The sequence below is a fragment of the Tasmannia lanceolata genome, unplaced genomic scaffold (genome assembly GCF_043159265.1).
Source record: "Tasmannia lanceolata isolate RefF3 unplaced genomic scaffold, GAP_Taslan_0.1 ptg000044l, whole genome shotgun sequence".
In the NCBI taxonomy this organism is placed as follows: Eukaryota; Viridiplantae; Streptophyta; class Magnoliopsida; order Canellales; family Winteraceae; genus Tasmannia; species Tasmannia lanceolata.
This window is the reverse complement of record NW_027518721.1, coordinates 4,910,590-4,933,796: the sequence shown is the minus strand read 5'-3', so window position 1 is coordinate 4,933,796 and position 23,207 is coordinate 4,910,590.

Below are 23,207 nucleotides of genomic sequence, written 5' to 3'. Positions count from 1 at the left end.
TTATTAGAAGATCAGTGTGACGAGCTTCGTCATGTTACCAGGGGTGGCCGTGTATTCAAGCCCGTGGAGTTGAGAGCGGAAAACCCTGCAGAAGCAGTAAGAACAGCCGAGAATCAGGGGCAGAATAGGCCAAGTGCAGATGAGGAAGAAGATAATTTGTTGAAGCAGCTGAAGAAGACCTAAGAAAACATTTCCATTTGGGGTCTACTTATGTCTTCGTCTAAGCACAGGAAGGTGGTACTCAGAGAGTTGAATGCTGCTCAGGTGCTAATTGAGATTACGCCCGATGAGTTGGAAAGCCTAGTCGCTGTGGCTAGGACCTCCAAGGCAATATCTTTCACAGATGACGATTTACCTCTTGAGGGAAGAGATCACACCCGTTCACTCAAAATCATTGTAATCTGTAACAAGAAGAGGGTACCCGAAGTACTAGTCGACAATGGGTCTGCTCTGAATATCTGTCTGCTCAGTACTGCCGCGACTTTGGGCTTTGGGCCCGGAGATTTTATTCCTTCAGAGCAGGGTATATTGGCATATGATGGGACCCGGCGAGATGTCATCGGAACCCTGACCACTGAAATCCAGATTAGGGGAGAAAACTTTGACATAGAATTCCAAGTATTGGATATTAAAGCTTCTTTCTTGTTGCTATTGGGTCGACCTTGGCTACATAAGGTCAGAGTTATCCCCTCTACCCTTCATCAGAAGTTGAAGTTTATTCATAACAACAAGGTAGTGACTGTAAAGGGTGACCCGAACTTAGAGATTGGACAGATTTCACAAGAGCTTGTAGCTGGGAAGGAAGCCGATGTCAGTTTGACAGGTTTTTCATTGGAGGTGTCGGTCATATCCGTGGAAGAGGCCATGGGCGAAGAAGTTTTCTTCTTGACTAGTGTCAACTCGAATGTAGTCAGTATGATCCGTAAACAAGGCTACATTCCAGAAGCAGGGTGGGCAGGTATCACCAAGGCCCTACTGAGTGGCCTGAGTTTAGAACTTTCAATGGTCTCTTTGGTCTAGGATATGAGCCGACCGAGCAGGAGGTCAGGGAAATGAAGAGATACATGCTGAAATGGGCCGAGTGCCGCCGCCGAGGACTAGAATTGCCTATGGGACCAATCAATCTGATCAGAAACGGCGTTTTCAGAAAAGAGGGGCAGATTTTTCATTTTGCGGGTTTGCTGAACCATGGACCGATGATGTGACAGGGCAGAGGTTTCCGGGTTTCAAAATTTTCTTTGACCTGGAGTTATCAGAAGAGCCAATGAGTGCGCGGATTACTGAGGTAGCATCGGAAACTGATTGGGCCGATGTTTTAGAGCCGGGCTGTCTGAATGGCATGTTTCAGATTGAATATCCAGTGGCAGCAATGGTTAGCAGTGAGACCGAAGCATCAGTGGTAGCAGTGATTGGCAGGGATGCATTCATTCTGAATCCCGCAGACTTAATCACCCCTGCCCAGGGCCCCTAACCAACTGGACCTCTCAGGTTTTACCTCAAGTAGTCTTTCAGTATAGTCATGTTTCCTCAAAAAAGTCAGTGGTCTCTTAGTATACATCTACTTCCGAGTCTGATATTAAGTTTGTTTATTCTAACGATTCTTTTGATGCAGGTACCGTAGAAGTCATATCTCGTTCCGGAGTCGGTGACGAGTCTCTTTCCAATAAAGTCGAGTCTGAGAGTACTTTACATGATGAGTTTAATTCTTCAACTGCACATATGCCAGAGTTGGCTGAGTTCACTGTTGATTTGTCTGTTGAGTCTCTAAATACATCGTTAGAGTCCAAAACAATGCCTGCTGTGGGCTATTCCATTCTTGATGTAACCAATTCTATGAATGAAATGAAAGACTCTTTTATATTCATTCCTGTTTCTGTTTCTCCTGTTTCCATTTCAAGTACTGAGTCTGCTCTTAAAACTGATAATATTAATAATGATAATCAAGATTCCCCCTCTGATGAGGATGCCGATGAAACTCCCCTTGAAATCAAACATATGATTCAACAAGAGAAGAGTCGCCGAGCAAGACCGCTTGAAGAGGAAATTGAAACCGTAAATATAGGTGACGAAACCTTAATTCGGGAAATACGAATTGACAAGACTTTATCTCCCGAGGAGCGTGAGGAATTAATCACTTTACTTAAGGAGTTCAAAGAGGTTTTTTCTTGGTCTTATGATGACATGCCGGGATTGAGCGAAGACATTGTCTAGCATCGATTACCTCTAATCTCTGGCGCAAAACCAAAGAAGCAAAAACTCTGAAAACTTAAAACAGAATGAGAGTTAAAAGTTCATGATGAAGTTAAAAAGCTATTGGAAGTAAATTCATTCAAGTTGTGGAATATCCAGAATGGCTAGCGAATATAGTGCCGGTGCCCAAAAAGTACGGAAAGGTCAGGATGTGTGTGGACTTCAGGGACCTCAACAAGGCAAGTCCGAAGGACGACTTTCCGCTTCCGAACATTGATCTTCTGGTTGACAATACAGCTGGTCATGCTCTGTTATCTTTTATGGATGGGTTTTCAGGATACAATCAGATTAAGATGACGCCTAAATATATAATCAAGACAGCGTTTACTACTCAATGGGGAACTTACTGTTACAGAGTAATGCCTTTTGGGTTGAAGAATGCAGGTGCTACTTATCAGAGAGCTGCGACTACTCTTCTTCATGATATGATCCACAAAGAAATCGAAGTCTATGTAGATGATATGATCGTTAAGGGAAAGACTCGAGTGGAGCACACTGTCGCTTTAAGAAAATTCTTTGAAAGAATCAGAAAGTATCAGCTTCGTTTGAACCCTAGCAAGTGTGTATTTGGGGTTACTTCAGGAAAGCTACTTGGATTCATGGTGAGCGAAAGGGGAATTGAAGTAGATCCTCAGAAAATCAAAGCGATTCAAGAGATGGAACCGCCGAAGACCGAGAAACAGATCCGAGGTTTTCTCGAAAAAGTTCAGTATCTGAGCTCATCTGACGATGACATGCGAGCCTATTTTCAAGCTTCTGAAGAAGAATTCATCGAAGAAATGGACTGAAGAATGCTAGGTAGCTTTTGAAAAGATCAAGCAGTGTTTGTCCTTACCTCCTGTTTTATCCCCTGTCATCCTGGGTCAGCCGTTATTGTTGTATTTGTCCATCACGGATACAACGATGAGTTGTATGCTCGCTCAGCAAGATTCAATGTCTAGAAAGAAAAGCCTATATACTACATCAGCAAAAAGATGCTAGAATATGAAGTGAAATATACAATCTTGGAGAAGACATGTCTAGCATTGGTTTGGGCAACTCAGAGGCTCAGACATTATTTATTATCGAATGAGGTATTTCTGCTTTCACGGATGGATCTGTTGAAGTACTTGTTTGAGAAACCTGCTCTTACTAGAAGAACCGCAAGGTGGTTGTTATTGTTATCTGAGTTCGACATTACTTATGTCACTCAGAAGTCTGTTAAAGGGCGGGTCATCGCAGAACAGTTAGTTGATTCCCCTGTGGAAGAGAATGCATTCCTGAAGGCTGAATTCCCTGATGAAGAGATTATGGATGTTGAAGAAGATACTCCAAATACGAGATGGGCAATGTATTTTGATGGTGTAGTCAATAACCAGGGTCAGGGAGTAGGAGCAGTGCTCGTATCCCCTCAGAAGGAGTATATTCCTATATCTATCAAGTTGCAGTTTGAGTGCACCAACAACATGGTGGAGTATGAAGCTTGTATTGCCGGACTTGAGGCAACCTTAGCTTTGCAGATTCGGGACATCGATGTGTTTGGGGATTCCATCCTGATCATCTACCAGATTAATGAGAAATGGAAGACTCGAGAAGATAGATTGATCCCTTGTAATACGTATCTGGAATCTTTGGTTAAGAAGTTCAGGAGTATTACATTTACTCACTTGTACAGAACAAAGAATCATTTTGCTGATGCTTTGGCTACACTGGCTTCGATGTTAGACATTTCAGCAACAATGGAGGTCCAGCCGCTTACAGTGCGATTGCAATGGGAGCCAGCGCATGTGAATGTTATCGAAATAGCACCCAGATGTCCAGATGGAAAGCCCTGGTAAACAGACATCAGGAATCTCATATCTGGTGAAGGGCATCCACCTGAGGCTTCTGGGAAAGAGCGCAGAACCCTTCAGAGATTAGCTACCAATTTTGTTATTTGTGGTGGACGGTTATATCGCAGATCTTTTGATGGGATCCAACTTTTGTGTGTTGATGAAGACAAAGCAGCTAAGCTTATTGAACAAACTCACGAAGGTGTTTGTGGACCTCATATGAACGGGAAGATGTTATCTAGAAAAATCCTTAGACTTGGGTTCTATTGGCCAACCATGGAGGCAGATTGTTTCGCCTTTGTAAAGAAATGCCATAAGTGTCAAGTCTATGCGAATCTTATTCATGTTCCTCCTTCAGAGTTGCATTCTCTCACTTCGCCGTGGCCGTTTTCAGTATGGGGAATTGATATCATTGGGAAAGTATTTCCGAAGTCATCCAGCGGACATGAGTATATTTTGGTTACCATCGACTACTTTACGAAGTGGATTGAAGCTGCTTCCTATACTTCTTTGACTTCTACCTCTGTCGCAAAGTTTATCTGTACAAACATTATTTGCAGATACGGAGTACCTCATGAGTTAATCTTAGATAATGGTTCCCACTTCAAGAAGGAAGTAGCACACTTGTGTGAAGAGTTTAAAATAAAGCATCACAAGTCATCTCCTTATAGGCCACAGGCGAATGGAGCCGTTGAAGCAGCAAATAAGAACATCAAGGTAATCATCAGCAAGATGACAGAAACCTATAAAGATTGGTCGAACAAGCTTCCTTATGCTTTATGGGCTTAGAGGACGTCGATCAGATCCTTTCCAGGTGTCACTCTGTATTCTTTAGTGTACGGAATGGAAGCAGTTTTGCCTGTTGAGCTCAGAATCCCATCCCTGAGAGTGATGATGGAGGCGACCTTGCTAGAATCTGAATGGGCGAAGGCCAGACATCAGGAATTGCAGATGATAGATGAGAAGAGGCTGCGAGCTCTATATCATATTCAGGGGTATCAAAGGCGGATTGAAAGGGCATTCAATAAGAAGGTTTGTGTCCGAGATTTGAAACCAGGAGATCTTGTCTTGAAGTCCTATAGGGCACCGGTATTTGATCCAAGAGGGAAGTTTGGACCAAATTGGTCTGGTCCTTATATTGTCGATAAAGTCCTGCCGGGAAAAGCCGTAAGACTCCTCGATGAAAATGGAGAAAAATTAACAGAACGTATAAATCTGGATCAGTTAAAGAAATACTACGCCTAAAACACTAGAAGGCCATCTTTGGACGATTTGAGCTTTTTAAGCAATAGCCTAAATTTCAAAAATGAAAACCCTTTTTGCTAAACTCCTTTGAGCCAAAAGCAAAACCTCTTTATCAAACTAAAACCAGGGGTATCTTTTATGACTTTCGTCATAAAAGACATTAAACTCTAACTATGCGGGACCTGATTCCAATTTCTTTGGGGATACGTAGGCAATCTGGAGGGACCAGATTCGGTCTAATTGCTCAAAACTTACCAAATGTTAACCTGTTTGAACCCAAGCCTACCTAAAAGTCCTTCTAGTGTATTTAGGCCCAGGTTTGTAAAAAAAAAATGGAGTCTTAGACCCGCTAGACTGAAAACCCGCAAGGGCGGTCTAGGCAAAATTTAAGGTCATTCACCCGCTAAGTTGAAAATTCGAAAGGGCGGCTTAGGCAAAAATCAGGGTGCTGAGCCTACTGGATGGAAAATCTGCAAGGGCAGATAATCCAAGCAAAATATAAGGCATGCGGTTCGCCGAATCAAAAACCTGAAAAGGCAATTTGGTCATGGCAACGACTTTAAAAAGACGGAACCTCTGGAAGCCGATTGGACTTCCATTTTCGGCATTACTTCAAAGTCTGAGTAAGCGCACGCATAATTTCTTTTGATACTTCTTCAAGCTAAAGTGGTTAAAACTAAATAGTCTAAAGGAGATAATAACCATGACAGAAATACCGAAAAGAGGAATGAGACGCTTTTAGATACGGTATTCAAAAGATTCTAAGAGCGGTAGACTGTTACCACTTTAAACATTTATCAAATTAATAAGCAGATTCAGTCTCTTTTGGAGTCTAAGTTATGTGTTTGTCAAAGCTTTTGCTTGTCATTTGTCAAAGCCCCGTCTATTGTGTGTCAAAATCTTTTCATTGTCAAGTCAAAGTCAAGTCTTTAAAGTCAAGTTTAGCCTGTATTCCTCCTGAAGCTGGGGTGATAAGTTTTAAAAGTTAGAAGTTGCATCTCCTGATGGCAGAGCCGAACAGAGCAGAGTTCAGAAAGGACAGCTTTTTAAGTTTATTCAGAATGTTATCACAAAGTGCAGAAGGATAAATGCTTTGAGCAGAACCCATTTTCTTGTATTTGTGAAAGTTTTGTAACCTCAAACATTTCTTTGAAATGAAAACCTTTAGTTGAACCCTTGCGCTTTGCTCTCGTATGAATCTTGTCATGGAAGTAAAATCATACTAGGGGCAACTTTTATGACTTGGTTTCCCAAGTCATAAAAGACGTCGAACAAAATTTAGGATTGAGATGGCTATTCTTATTAAATAAAGATAGGAGAAGCTTGAACGCTCACGCTTTTGAGCTAAATTCCTTGATTAGTTTTTCGGAAAAACCCAATCCTCATTGGAATTTGGAATTCAGTTTGGCAGTTTTCAAAATATAAGCAGATTTTTTGGTTTACTTGTTTAAAGGGGCCAAAGCCCACAAGATTTCATCAAATTTCTTCGAGTTATTCCTTTGGTAAACGTCATGTTTTCCTAATCACTTCTAGCTATGCTATGTTTTAACCATTTTCTCATTTTCCTCCTTTCTGGCCTCTAGGAGGTTACGTTAGGAGCGATCTGGCTACAAACTTCAGAATAAAATCTCGATATATCATCATCCAATTCGGTTTTGAAAATTTGAGTCTTCTTAAAGATTCTGTACCCGTCTTGATAGTTTCGTAATCCGGTATCGAAGGTTTAAGTCTTCTCAAACATTCTCTACCCGTCTTGTAGTCCGGTACTGATAGTTTGAGTCTTCTCAAACATTCTCTACCCGTCTTGTAGTCCGGTACTGATAGTTTGAGTCTTCTCAAACATTCTCTACCTGTCTTGTGGTTCGGTAGTGATAGTTTGAGATTTCTCAAACATTTTCTACCCGTCTTGTAGTCCGGTATTGATAGTTTGAGTCTTCTCAAACATTCTCTACCCGTCTTGTAGTCCGGTACTGATAGTTTGAGTCTTCTCAAACATTCTCTACTCATATTGTGGTCCGGTACTGATAGTTTAGGTCTTCTCAAACATTCTCTACCCATCTTGTCGTCCGGTACTAATAGTTTGAGTCTTCTCAAACATTCTCTACCCGTCTTGTGGTCCGGTACTGATAGTTTGAGTCTTCTCAAACATTCTCTACCCGTCTTGTGGTCCGGTACTGATAGTTTGAGTCTTCTCAAACATTCTCTACCCTTCTTGTGGTCCGGTATTGATAGCTTGAGTCTTCTCAAACATTATCTACCCGTCTTGTTGTCCGGTACTGATAGTTTGAGTCTTCTCAAACATTCTCTACCCGTCTTGTGCTTCGGTATTGATAGTTTAAGTCTTCTAAAACATTCTCTACCCATCTTTTAGTCCGGTACTGATAGTTTGAGTCTTCTTAAACATTCTCTACCCGTCTTGTGGTCCGGTATTGATAGTTTGAGTCTTCTCAAACATTCTCTACCAGTCTTGTAGTCCGGTACTGATAGTTTGAGTCTTCTCAAACATTCTCTACCTTCTTGTAGTCCGGTACTAATAGTTTGAGTCTTCTCAAACATTCTCTACCTGTCTTGTGGTCCTGTATTGATAGTTTGAGTCTTCTCAAAGATTCTCTACCCGTCTTGTAGTTTGGTACTGATAGTTTGAGTCTTCTTAAACATTCTCTACCCGTCTTGTAGTCCGGTACTGATAGTTTGAGTCTTCTCAAACATTCTCTACCCGTCTTGTAGTCCGGTATTAAAAATTTGAGTCTTCTCAAATATCCTTTACCCGTTTTGTATTCCAGTACTAAAAATTTGAGTCTTCTCAAATATTCTTTACCCGTTTTGCATTCCGGTATTGATAGTTTGAGTCTTCTCAAACATTCTCTACCTGTCTTGTAGTCCTGTATTGATGATTTGAGTCTTCTCAAATATTCTTCACTTGTTTTAGCTCCCGGTAGTTAGCCGAGTGATTCTTGGTTTAATTTGTCGATCAAAATCTTCAATCTTCGATACAAGCACCGAGTTAAGAGTCGCTGAGAGACTATCTCACGAATATATTTGCAGAGTTAGAGTCCGATGAGAGGCTGTTTCACCAATTTACTTTTGTGTAAACCTTTTTCGAAATAAAAAATCCAAAATTTAATCTTTTAAAGCCAGGTTGGCCAGAATGCGTTGTCCTATCAGCTTTGCCATTCGTGTGACAAGCACACTCTGACAAAGAGGGGCATCTGTAGACACCACATTTTGACCGAACCCTTTAGTACATTTAATGGTGTTGCTTGCTTACAAAATTATCTTGGCTATTTAGTACATTTAATTTAGAAATCAATGGTCATTCTGCATCTGCCTAAATATTGTATTAAAAGAGCTTACTCTAATCAAGCTCATCCGGTTATAAAATCTGTATTTTCCTTAATACCCAGTTTTGATATAAATTGAAACCATTAGCTAATTGCCTTGGATGATACCTGTTATTTCCCTTCATGTCCGTGATGTAATCTTGGGGTTTGCTCATGTCTCGGCAAGTTCATGAATTTGACAGGTTCTCTCAATGAGTTTGCCAATTAGGCGATGGTAGCTCTGTATTCCATTAATCTGGTTGCCCTCTCATTGTTTTAATTTGTCATAATTGGTGGATCCTTATTAGCACCCAGCACACCATTCATGTCATGTTCCATGAGTCATTGATATCACCACTGTCGTGCATAGTAATGAGATGAACTCATGTCATTTTTCATCATTTTACTAGTGTTTGAAGTCTACTGGAATTCCTAAGTAGCACTAATAAATCACATAGGTCACAGGCTTTGGATCAAGGTTATTATTGGGGTTTGTCTCATTAATAGTGCCTAGTCTAATAGGTGTTTCCTGTTGATTCCATTCATGATCATAGAGATGGATCTCGTAGTGTTTGTGCTTAAGAATACGTGAATTGCCGGGAATGTACAGGAGCAGTTCAATCAAGTTAATGCTCTAAGATCAGACAAGCAATTAAAATTCCAAGGTCTGTTATAGTGTACATATTAGTGTTTATCTCATGTTTCGATGCCCACAATGCCTAATCTTGATTGGTCTACAAAATCATTTTGCATTTTCCTTGTCGGTTCATGAAAATCTCCAATGGTCATTCTCTTTAGCTTATATCGAAATGGGTCCATTGCCGTTGAGGAGACTGGTGAAGAGTCTTTGGGATTATTTTAAACCACCTGGTCATTATTGCATTTAAAAAAAAAAAAAGCGATTGAGGCCGAGGAGCGCAGCAACTCTCAAGATGTGGCATGACTGATTTCAAGGGGGGCTTCCTTGCTCATTAATTCAATTGAGAACGATATCAGCCCAGCAATATTTGGGCAATTGTGTGGCCCCAGCTTGTCTTTTCTTTCTAACCAGCTTGCAAGACCTCTTGAGAACTAAAATAATGCCTTGGCAGCCATTTGATTTTTCATAGACAAGTTGGAATAGTGTGTATCTTAGAACATGGGTGGTATTGTTACCATACTCCCATTTTTTGTTGAATTTTTATTTTACATCCATTTTGTGTTTCTCAGCCTCTGAATAGATACATAAATTTACATTGCCCTTACTTTTAACCCATCATAAAAGTTGTATTGACTCTTGAAATAGGAGATTCTCATAAGATCACTTGTTATTTTCGGGATCTGTTCTTTCTTGCTTAGTTAACTGGTGGATGTCCTTGTTCTAGAGTTGAACGTCCTATGATTGCTCATCTTTGTCATCTTCAGCTAAAAGAATATAAGTAGTGCCCATTTTCTCATTCGCACCTCTTCGAGTTCAAGGTCGATGCTTAGGGTCCATTTCCTATTTTCTATGGTTTCGTCCTATTTCCTGGATCTTCATTGGGTTCAGAGTCTCTTCCCTTTATGATCTTGCTTTTCTGGATGACTCTTCATGCCTTCCACTAATTTCTATCGATCTAAGGATTCTATCGATTTTCGAGTGTGTTTCGTCGGGTTGGGGCGATGACGGAATGTTTCTCGAGCCAACCCCCTGTCATTTTTCCTATCTTAGGGTCTTCGCAGGGTTTGAGGGGTTTTCCTTTCTTTTCGGGATTATTTTTTGTGCGTTCCTCGGGGTTCTTTTCAAGTTTCGGAGTTCCATCAATCTTGAGAACACTTTGTCGGGTTAGGCGGTGATGGAACGTTTCTTGAGCCAATCTCTTCCCTTCCTGCCTTAGAGTTTTCGCAGGTTAAGGGATTTCCTCCTCTTAGAGTGTTTAACTAGTTAGGACCCTTCCATAGTGACTGATTGTTTAGTAGTTCTTCTTATGGGGTTTTGGTCTGTCCATTTTGTTTAGAAGTTTACCCTTAGGGTTAGAAGCTTTTCATCTCTCGTTTGTTTAGGAGTTTACCTCGCAGATTAGACATCGTCTCATTTAGAGATTGATGAGGGCTCGTTAGTTTTGTTTTCGTCTCTTTGAGATTATTCTTTTCTTTGGGATTTTAGTCCCCCCCCCCTATTTTGATTTCTTTCCCCTTAGGCTTTAGGGATCCCGTTTCCCTCTGAATTACTCTACCGCAATATGGTGGGTAAGGAGGCTCTTCTAGCGGATCCCCTTTAGCTGAAAGGGTGTTAACACACTTTTAAAACACCAAAAATATAAAAAACACTTCAAAGAAGCAATAGAACATCGAAAGCATCAGAAAGCTTCAAAGCATCTGAAAAGATGTGTCATTAGGAGAATAGTTAGGAGAATCTTGTTTCGAACTACGTTGGCTTGATCCTCTTCCACGAGATACGTAATGCTGCTTGGGATCCTCATCCCAAGTCCAGCCAAACTTTTTGTAAATAGCATTTTAAATCTTTTTTTGAATAAGCAATTTTAAAATCTTGTTTTCAAAAAGCTCTTCCTCTAGAGTTAGGAGTTAGTTCTAGAGTTAGGTGTTTGTCCTTGATTTGTTGTGTGCTTGTTGAGTTTGTGTTAGAGTTAGGAGTTTGTCCTAGCTAGGAGCGCTTCCGTCCGGTCAATTGGCGATCCGGTTGACGATTCACATCGCCGACTGATGACTAGGTCTTGGATACGTTAGTGATCTCATTGTTTTCCTTAGGACACACAACCTAGTTATACATAGGTTGTATGAATCACCTGCATTAGCTTAGGGCTAACCTGTATTTAATTAGGGCATATAGGGTGTCCTAAAATCCACAATCCACTGGAATTTAAATAATCTCATAAGAAGCTTTAATAACTAGTCTGGTCGTTTAGGTCGGGTCTAGGATAGAGGTCTAGATGTCTTAGGCATCATAGCTTAGAATAGGTGCGAAGAACTACGTTGTCTTGATTCTCGTGGAGGCAGGGATACGTAGGCTTCTTTGGATGAATCTCAGATCATCTAAAGACTTGGGCTTAAGCATTAGGGTCTTAGGGTCTGTTATTAGCACTTAGGGCTTGTGTTTGTATTTTGATGATGATTTTTGCATAGGATCATGATAGTGTGTGTTCATTTCTTGGCTTACTCACATGCTTATTCTTTTATCTGCCTGTATTTCTGTTTACTCTTTATTTTGTTTATTGTATCTTGATTCTTTTCATGATTAACTGCTAGTTTTAGATTTCTCATCTTGTGCAGACCTTATACCTTTAGCTGTAGCATGCATGTGTTCGTCCACTAGAATTTAGACACCTGTTAGGTATGTCACTCATAACCCAGCTATTCTTAGGTGACATTTCTTTTCATTATTTTGTGTGCGCTTATTATTCCATCCCCGAGACATGCATGATTAGATAGACATTTTTCTCGGAGATGCGTCTTCCCATTTCACATGATTTTCGCCCAAAACTCTTCGAAGTTAATAAATAAATGGCATAAGAGACCAAGTGTTCGCACTCGGGCGAATTGGGGTGCTCTTCGGAGCTTCTCCATTCGTCACCAGGCACGGACATTTTGTATCTCTGGTTATCCGTTACAAGCAGAGCTTTTGTTTTTTGTTCCATGGATGGCGACTCTGAGTTATTTCAGGTGCGTCTTGGTTTCGAGCCCTGGCTCCGAATCGAGAGGTATCTCATTCATTTTGTATCGCCACTCATGCTATGTTGTGAGGGTGGCACCGTTTCGAGAGTTCCTTGGCAGAGCTCTCCTTCACATTGTGGAGATCTCAGAGGATTGCAGGGGGATCTCGCTTCCCTCAGCACCCGTCCTCTCAGATCGGGGTCCACAGGTCCGTTCACTTGTTTTCTCGAGAAAGGAAAGAAAGGAAAGGAAAAGAATCTGACGTGGCAAAAAAGGAAAAGAAAAGAAACTAAACAGTGCTGAAAAAGGAATCCTGCGGCTGTTCAGTTGCGCAAGGAACTCTGCTGGGAAAGCTAAACAGAAAAGTCACATGGAACAATATTTCATAGTCTGACATAGTTTGAAGCCTACAAAATGAAAAGCATAGTAACAAACACCACAATAAAACCTAACTGGAAGAGGAACTGGTCCCAACAAAACTTGTTGACGATTAGGTATCCCCAGAAATGTTGGTCTCTTCTTTCCTATCTCCACTGGGCCCATTAATGCCATGTAAAAACGCATTAAAGTTAGCTTTTGCCTCCTCCCTATTCATATACGAACGAAAGCATGCTCCACTAAACCGGTTAACTAGAACATGACAGTGTTGCCAACTGTCATATAAGCCTACCTACCTTCCCTAAAAAATAACATAGAACTTTAATTTGGCCATTAATATGCAGAAATGCAATAAAAATAACCACATAACTTAATAAGGCCCAACAACAATAGTACGGAAAGCAACACTACTGGATCCATAAAGTCTACATAAACATAATAAGACCCATAAAGTTTATATGTACACAAACCAAAGTTTCCCAAATACCCATGATAAAAAAATAAAAAAGAACACCCGAAGTATTAGTACGAAAAAGAAGCCACAAGTACAATGGATTTGTCACAAGTATCAATAACCTAGTCGCTGCAATCCTACTGACGTGCCAACTGCCCAGTTGTATAATCATCCCCAAAGACTACAAGGAATTCGCCAAACAAATCATATCAGTGTGTCAACATTCTCAAATCTTCAGGGTTAGACTGCATGGAAAAATATATAATAAGAGATGTATGAATCGTGATTTTATAGGAGAACAAAACAGAATAAGAGATGTAGGAATCTTGATTTTATAGGAGAACAAAACATAAACATACTACATTAGCATATGTACCGTAACATGTGCTGTGACCAGTTCATTGCATATGGAAATCATCTTAGTCGTTGAATCCCAAACAAACCCACCGGGTTCCAACAATGTCTTGACTTGTCTATAGTTCTTTTTTAAGGTTCTCAACCTCTTCTTGATTTAGGATATGTTTAGATGCAAATTATGGGCATTGTTGACATGGATGACAGCATTGATAAATGCCGCGTCATTAAATCCATCCATATCTCTATTTCCTTCTGTAATTTGAATCACCATGCCGGCTAGCAAAGTCCTGTCCATGTCTAGATTCCACATACTGTTCTAATACTACAAGAATATAGAAAATAAAGGATTAAAAAGTAACAACATTAACATCATTAACAAGTCCACCAAAATAACTCCAATAAACAAGTCCAACAAAATCCAACTAAATAAAGCCCAATAACATAGGATAAACAACAAACACGTCAACCACCAACATAAACTGTCAAAAAAGTTCAACAAAATCCAACAAACTCCAACCACCAACAACATAGATAAGCACCAAACCACCAACAAAATCCAACAAAGTCCGACAAAATAAAGCCCAACAAACAAGTCCAACAACATAAACTGCGAAATACATCAACATAAGAAGTCCACCAAAATAAAGATGCAGAAAAGTGTCTAAGTCATACTACGATCATATGATTCCCAAATATGACCTCAACAAAAAGCCCCAAACCATATCAAACTACATCAACTGCGCCACAATATCTCCCATCATCTGCAGTCGTTCATCCTCGTCGAGGGAAAGGAAGACTTCAGCATCCTTGTGACTTTTGTGAAGGTAGGTATAGGCCCTAATCTGCTCCATCTTGGTGAAACCAGCCATGCTCATCGCAACGACTTTCAGGTCAGTAAGGCTATGCACCTCACCAGGCGACGTGATGGCCTCAGCAACCATCCTAATATTGGACAACAAGTAACTCATATATGATGAAAGTTGTGCACCACTAGTTCGCCTCTTCCTCTTTCCGCAACTACCTTTGCTGGGACTTTCAGTGGCGATGAGTCACTAAAGCCCATGCTGGTGTCTCTAACTGGACATGAATGACGTGATCCGAAAGCACAGGGAGCGGGGGGAGGAGTAAAAAAGCAGAGGTCGAACCATCGAACATATCATCGAGCCCTACTGCCTGGCTCGATGAGAAAGTACCCTCCACATCCTCTGTCTCCTGAGAAGGGGCATGTTTGTCCCTAGCGAACTCCCCAGTCTCAATCTTCCCCGAACACTTCTTTCACCTCCTCATATAGCTCGTTAGGGGTGGTCAGAACCGAACCAGAACCGAAGAACCGAACCGAAACCGAACTGTAAAAAAATATTTTTGGTCCGGTTCGGTTCCACTGATGAAGAACCAAACTTATTCGGTTCGGTTCCGGGTCTAATGTTCTCGGTTCGGTTCTGGAACCGAAGAACCGAACTTTGAATATATATATATATATATAATATTTTTATATTTCTATTATACATATACTTAATAATATAAATTACTTATAATATTAATAAGTAATAGTTAATACTATTCTTATAATAAGAAAGTAACTTATATTATAACTTTAATTAAAAAATTTTATAAATTATAATTAATAATTAATAATTAGCCATTAGAACCGAAGAACCGGACCGGACCGAACCGATTATGTTCGATTCGGTCCTACTGTGTACTACGGTTCGGTTCGGTTCTTACAGTTCATGGAACCGAGAACCGAAAAAAAAGGAACCGAGAACCGAGAACCGAACTGGTTGGCCACCCCTATAGCTCGTAATGGTTATTAAAGAAACGAAGATGTTTATGATTCCTCTAAAAAAAAGAAACGAGCCATTGTAAGGATTGTGAGCAAATTGTAAGGAAATTAATGAAGGAATTATGAGGAGTTATAATTACCGCCAGGTAATCAATCTTCACTTGCTCTTCAACGCATATTTTTTCAGTTGTGAATCCCAGCCAAATCCGCTCAGATTGATGATAGTGTTAAGAATCCTATAGTTGGCTTTCATCGTCTTCATACGGTTCTTGACGCGGTCTTTTGTGATCTGCTTTTCAAATCTGTTGGTTTAACATTTTTTTTTTTTTTTTGCAATAGGTTTCACATGTTGGGGTTTTTGTAGTTGTTTTTTGTTTTTCTTACAGTAGGGTTTTAGATCTAGTGGGTTTTGCCATTGTTGTGTTATCATAGCTGCAGTTTTCGATCTTGATTTTTTTGTTTTTCTTGCAATAGGGTTTCTGTTTTTTTATTATCTTGATGTCCTTATTTTATTGTTACAATATAGGGTTTCAGATCTTGGGGGTTTTGGAGTTTTTCTTGTGGTTTATCGTTACTTTCTCTCCGTTTTTTTAAAGACAAGTTATGTGTCTCTCTCTGTGTTTTTTGGACATTGTTTAGTGGTTTTGACCATTTTTCTTTGGTTTTTGTAGGGTTAATTTCTTTTCATCATTGGGTTAATTTCTAGGTTTCATGGGTAATTTGGGGGTTTTTAATGGCTGATTACATATGAAAATGTGGGGGTTTTATCATCTGCTTATTGTTGTACTTGTTAGGGTATGCTTGATGTATTTGGGTTTTTAATAGGTTTGTTAGGGTATTGCATGTATTTATTACTTGATGTACTAGTAGTTATTGCTTGTCAATTGTATTTGGGTTTCATTGTTGTTGAAGATTGGGGTTTCATTGTTGTTGAGGATGTGGGTTCCATTGGGTGAATGGTTTCAGATTGAATATTTTTGTATTTGTTGTTATTTTGCTATTAGTACCCGAATCCAACTGGATTTCTCATTGTAGGGCTACCATCATGCCTCGAGAACCAGCAAATAGGAGAATGCTAATTATTCGAGCTACAACTCTACTAATGGCTGCGGCAGCTGCATTGACAGTTAGGGTTAGACTTTACGTTGAAGAAAATATGACAAGAGCCCCTTATGAAAATGGGTACCTAACTTGTAGGACATTTGTTACATGTATTACGCGGGCAGAGAATCATTGTGTTGCCTTTCTCCGTATGGATGTTCGCTGCTTCCGCAGCTTCGTGACCATATTTAGAAACACGGCCCTGCTTGAAGACACAATACACTGTTGTGTCAGGGAACAAGTGGCGATTTTCTTACAACTAATTGACCACAGCCAAAGGAACCGTAGTATTAGGGCATTCATTAGACGGTCAGGAGCGACTTTCGTAGTATTTTAACAAGGTTCTGGATGCTGTGCTCAAACTTCAAGGGACACACCACGTCACATTGCTGAAAATCCGAATTTTATGCCGTACTTTAAGGTACTGTATATTACCTATGTAGTGGGCTTGTAAGTTGTTAGCAAGTGACTCATATGTTAGCACTGACGGTTGACATTTTGAATGTCCATATTATAGGATTGCATTGGTGCAATTGATGAGATACACATTCAATATCCGAGGATCTGAAACCCAGATTTATCTGCTGTAAAGGATGGCCCTCTCAAAATGTGCTAGTTGTATGTGACTTTGACCTGAAGTTTACTTAGTGTTAGCTGGGTGGGAAGGGTCGACATCAGACTCTAGGGTCTTAGCATCTGCTTTATCAAAGCCGAACAAGATTCCTTGTTTACCAGGTAGTACTGAGTTTGTTTTTTACTCCGTACCGTTGTTGTTGGTCTCGGTTATGAAACTTATATATATCCCTTCGTGTGTTTGTATGAAAGTTTTACCTTGTTGATGGTGGGTACCCATGTTTGAGACATTTTATAACTCCTTTCCGAGGCATTGGTTACCACCTGAACGACATTAGAGGGCGCAGACCTCAATCTTCAGAGGAGTTGTATAATCAAAGGCATTCATCAGCAATGAATGTAATCGAGCGAACTTTCGGTGTCCTGAAGAAGCGATTCAACATAATAAATACGCCACCCATGTACCCATTCAAACGATAGGTCGACATAGTGTTAGCCTATTGCTGCGTCCACAATCACATAAGGAGGGAGATGCCAAACGATACATACATTTCAATTGTTGACAATGAGTTAGGGCTAACTGCAGCGGAGGAGGAAGATGAAGAATCACTTCCTTTTATTTCTAGGGCTGAAGATGTGAGAGAGGGCAGTCTACTTCGAACAGGAATTATGAATCATATGTGGAATGATTTCCAAGCACGGCGATGTCGTTGTCGTTGGGATGACATGTTTTTGGATTGTAAGAATTTTATGAATATTTTGATTAGACTTCTGCAACTGTGTTGATGATATGTTGTTTGGTTGTATTAGAATTTTTAACTTCACTTTTGCTACCCTGTTTCATGATACTCTGTTTGATGATATGTTGTATGATTGATTATTTGGATATTTTTCTACTATGCTTCACAATGTTGCAGATATAATGGAATCAACTTAAGTAGAGAAGAGGAAGAGAAATAACTTCTGGTGCGATGAGATGGATAGGCATCTCATAGTAGCCCTACTCATCAGGTTGCCGAGGGCCAGAAGGCCCCTAACGGTTTTGAAGAGGCTGTTGCGTACATTGGCGCGGCTCAGGAGCTTAGCACCATCCTTAAAAAGTAGATCACAAAAGACCACGTCAAGAATCGTATGACTATGCTAAAAGCCAGCTATAGGATTCTTAACACTATCATTAATCTGAGCGGATTTCGCTGGGATTCACAACTGGAAAAAAATGCGTTGAAGAGCAAGTGAAGAATGATTACCTAGCGGTAATTACAACTCCTCATAATTCCTTCATTATTTTCCTCACAATTTGTTCACAATCCTTACAATGCCTCTTTTTTTTAGAGGAATCCTGAACATTTTCGTTTCTTTAAATAACCGTTACGAGCTATATGAGGAGAAGAAAGAAGTGTTCGGGGAAGATTATGCGACTGGGGAGTTCACTAGGGACAGACATGCCCCCCGCTCCTCGTGCTTTCAGATCACGTCATTCATCTCCAGTCAGATGCACCAGCATGGGCTCTAGTGACTCATCGCCACTGAAAGTCCCAACTACAGGTAATAGCGAAAAGAGGAAGAGGCGATCTAGTGGTGCACAGCTTTCATCAGATATTAGTTACTTGTCGTCCGGTATTATGATGGTTGCTGAGGCTATCACATCGACTCATGAGGTGCATAGCCTTACTGACCTGAAAACCGTTGTGATGAGCATGGCTGGTTTCATCAAGATAGAGAAGATTAGGGGATTATACCGACTTTCAAAAAAGTCACAAGGATGCTAAAGTCTTCTTTTCCCTTGACGAGGATGAAGGACTGCAGATGATAGGAGATATTGTGGCGCAGCTGGTATAGTTTGATATGGTTTGGGCCTTTTTGTTGAGGTCCTATTTGGGAATCATATGATCGTAGTATGACTTAGATACTTACATCTTTATTTTGGTGGACTTCTTATGTTGATGTATTTCGCATTTTATGTTGTTCGACTTGTTTGTAGGGCTTTATTTTGTCGGATTTTGTTGGATTTTGTTGGTGGGTGGGTGCTTATCTATGTTGTTGGTGGTTGGAATTTGTTGGATTTTGTTGGACTTATTTGACAGTTTATGTTGGTGGTTGATGTGTTTGTTGTTTATCCATATTATTGGGCTTTATTTAGTTGGATTTTGTTGGACTTGTTTGTTGGATTTATTTTAGTGGACTTGTTACTTATGTTAATATTGTTACTTTTTAATCCTTTATTTTCTATATTCTTGTAGTAATAGAACAGTATGTGGAATCTGGGCATGGACAGAACTTTGCTAGCCGACATGGTAATTCAAATAACATAAGGAAATAGAGGGATGGATGATTCAATGACGTGGCATCTATCAATGCCGTCATCCATGTCAACAATGCCCATAATTTGCACCTAAACATATCCCAAATCAGGAAGAGGTTGAGAACCTTAAAAAAGAACTACAAACAAGTCAAGACATTGTTGGAACAATGTGAGTTTGTTTGGGATTCAACGACTAAGATGATTTCCAATTTCCATATGCAATGAACTAGACACAGCATATATTACGGTACATATGTTAATGTAGTATGTTTATGTTTTGTTCCCCTATAAAATCACAATTCCTACATCTCTTATTCTATATTTTTCCATGCAGTCTAACCCTTGAGATTTGAGAATGTTGACACAACGACATGATTTGTTTGATGAATCTCTTGTAGTCTTTGAGGATGATTATGCAACTGGGCAGTGGGCCCGTTCAGCAGGATCGCAGTGACTAGGTTACCGATACTTGTGACGAATCCATTGTACTTGTGGCTTCTTTTTCAAACTAATACTTCGGGTGTTCTTTTTTATTTTTCTGATCATGGGTATTTGGGAAACTTTGGTTTGTGTACATGTAAACTTTATGGGTCTTATTCTGTTTATGTAGACTTTATGGATCCAGTAGTGTTACTTTTCGTACTATTGTTGTTGGGCCTTATTCATTTATGTGCTTATTTTTAATTGCATTTCTACAGGTTAATGGCCAAATTAAAGTTCTATGTAGTTTTTAAGGGAAGGCAGGTAGGTGTATATGACAGTTGGCAACACTGTCATGTTCAAGTTAACGGGTTTAGTGGAGCATGCTTTCGTTCGTATAAGAGTAGGGAGGAGGCAAAAGCTGGCCTTAATGCCTTTTTACATATCATTAGTGGGCCCAGTGGAGATAGGAAAGAAGAGACTAACATTCCTGGGGATTCCAGAGCGTCAACAAGTTCTGCTAGGACCAGTTCCTCTTCCAGTTAGGTTTTATTGTGGTGTTTGTTGCTATGCTTTTCATTTTGTAGGACTCTAACTATGTCAGACTATGAAATATTGTTCCATGTGACTTTTCTGTTTAGCTTTCCTAGCACAGCTTACTTGGCAAGTGAGCAGGCGCAGGAAACCTTTTCTCTGAGTTTCTCAGGGTTTCTTGCGCAACTGAACAGCCGCAGGATTCCTTTTCCAGCACAGTTTCTTTTCCTTTCTTTTCACGTCAGATTCTTTTCTTTTCTTTTCTTTTCCTTTCCCAAGAAAACAAGTGAACGGACCCTAAGGGCAGAGATGAATCCAAGGGCCCCCCCCCCCCCCCCTGGAAATTGGGAAAATTTCCACAAGTTTTAGGATTTTTTTAGCCTTTTTCTTTTTAGCAAATCCCAGGATTTTATTAGTGATGTTTTTCATATGTATTTTTTTCCTTAAGCACCTATATTATAGCATTTTTTTTCTTAACTCTCTCTCTCTTAACAATAAAATATCTTAGGAATTTGAGGGCCAAAAGCAAAAATAATCGAGATTTTATATTATGTGTGACGGTATGTGGTTTTCGAAAAGGACTGTACCCAATTTCTTGGGATGATCCAAATCATTCATTTGTTCGGCCACAATGTAAATAGTTTGTGCCTCATAAATCATTTTCATAGGATGATCCTTACCCTCCAATCTAAAAGGGACAACCTCTACAGATCAGAGGGTATGGATCATCTTATGGAAATGAGTTTGGGGCACAACCTATCTATGGTTGGGCCCAACAAATGAACGGTTTTGGATCATTCCATGAAGTGGGCTGTACAGTCTTTTTTGTTAAATTTTGGACCATACACCCCAACACAAAACTCATAACTGAGATAGGTAATTAATGAAATTTTATATGTTGTCTGCAAGTGAAGTCCAATGTTTTTCAAAAACTATTGTGTGGCACTGTGGCCCACTTCATAGGATGATTCAAATAGTTTATTTGTTAGGCCATTATGTAATAGGCTGCACTCCTTGAATCTTCTCCATAGGATGATGCTAACCCTCTGATCTACAATGTGATTGCATGGATCATCTTATGGAGGTTATTTACGCATTGCAGCCCATTTATGTTGTGGCCCAACAAATGAATGGTTTGGATCATCCTATGAAGTGGACTCATTACTCATAGTACTTTTTGAAAAATAATGGACTACATGTGCAGGCAACATATAAAATTTGGAGAATTATTTCGATTTGAGCAATGATAGATACAAGGGAGCCCTTGCATGAAGAGCGGCAAAAGGGCCCTTCATTGGATCCACATCATTATCAGTTACATTTTGAAAGAAAAAATCAGTTACATTTGATGACATGGATCCAATCACGAGCCCTTTTGTGACTATGCTATGTATGCGTGTAAATTAGTAGGCTCTGTCCATCATAACATGAGGTGTAAATATTGGCCTATTGGCCCCTATTATATCAAAATATGAGGTTTAATATTGTGGGCTCCACCTTATGCAGGGATAGGGGGAGATGTGGGCCCACCTATAAAAAATTGAAGTCTAAAATGGTGGGACCCAACATGCTATAACACCATTCTTTGCCCCCCGTGGAGCAAATTCCTGGCTCCGTCCCTGCCTAAGGGCACCAATTTTCCTGTCCGTCAAACTAAAACATTAAACGTGGCACATGACTAAGATCTGGACCGCTAATCTATAGGCCCACATGGAGATGGCGGGGTGATCCAAGCCGTCCAATTAGTGGCACCCAAATGTTACAGATGTTGAAAAGTTCAGTATGATGAAAAACAAGAACAATCTGACATGAAGACTTTTCACTTTTCCAACTAAAAACCAATCCTTAATTCCCAAAGGCCACTGATATTGGCACTACCATGTTTTAATAATTGCACAAACTCGGCTTGTCTTTTATTATTTAAACAGCTGTCAAAAGTTCATTATAGTTTCCAAAAAGCTCTCAAAACCCAATTGAAAAGGAAAAGACAAGCTGAGTTTGTGCAATTATTAAAACATGGTAGTGCCAATATCAGTAGCCTTCCCAAAACATGAATATCAAAAAAATAAAAAGAACTGGAAAGGAAAAATATTTCTAAAATTGCTCACCATTTTTACACCCTAAAAAGATAATTTGAACCAACATATTCAATTTCTAACTTAGAAGGCCCTTCAATCTATGATAATACCCCTCAAAATTAACCATAATAATTATATCATTTCCTTCTAAATTGTTGAAAGAAAATGTTTTCCCAAGAAAACAATTTCCATGAGAAATGCTTTTCTTCCGATCCAAACAGTACCTTAAAAGAAAGAAAAATTCAATACCGTTTTGGCGATTAGGACGCCCCAGCCTTCATCAAAAGCCCTCTTCATGACTGTGTAGTTCGTCCCGGGCAGACCCGATCCGATAACGAAAGGATTTGGCATATGCAGTCCAGTAACCTTTAACGCTTAGATCAGGATCAGGATCCGACATTGCCTCCCCGGGCAAAACCCTAAACTACTGGAGGCCACTTTACATGGCCAAGATGCAGAGATTGACTGTCCAGGTTATCCTGACCGTTCGATTAGCACAATATGATGGTGGTTGAGAGAGGACTGATTTGTACGCTAAATTTTATTCCCTCCGTCTCTATTTAAGGTTGCTATCTCGTGTTTAGAAATATCTTTAGGGGATTGATATCTGCACTACTACATTTTGATAATGGCACTCGTCACTTTGTTTGACACTTTTCTAATTATATGCTTAGAACTTTTTGGGAAGGGTGATGATAAATTCACCCCCTGCTACGATGAATTCACCCGGTATGTTTTAAAATGAACTGTACAGCCACAAGCCACACCATAGGATGATCCAAACCGTCCATTTGATGGGCCACAATGTAAATAGGTTGTGTCCCAAAATATCATTTCCATAGGATGATCCCAACCGTCCAATCTGTATAAGTTTCCATAATGTGAGTGCTCTTTAGATCGGAGGGTTAGAATCATCCTATGGAAATGACTTTTGGGCACAACCTATTTAGCCAAAAAAATCATTTCCATAG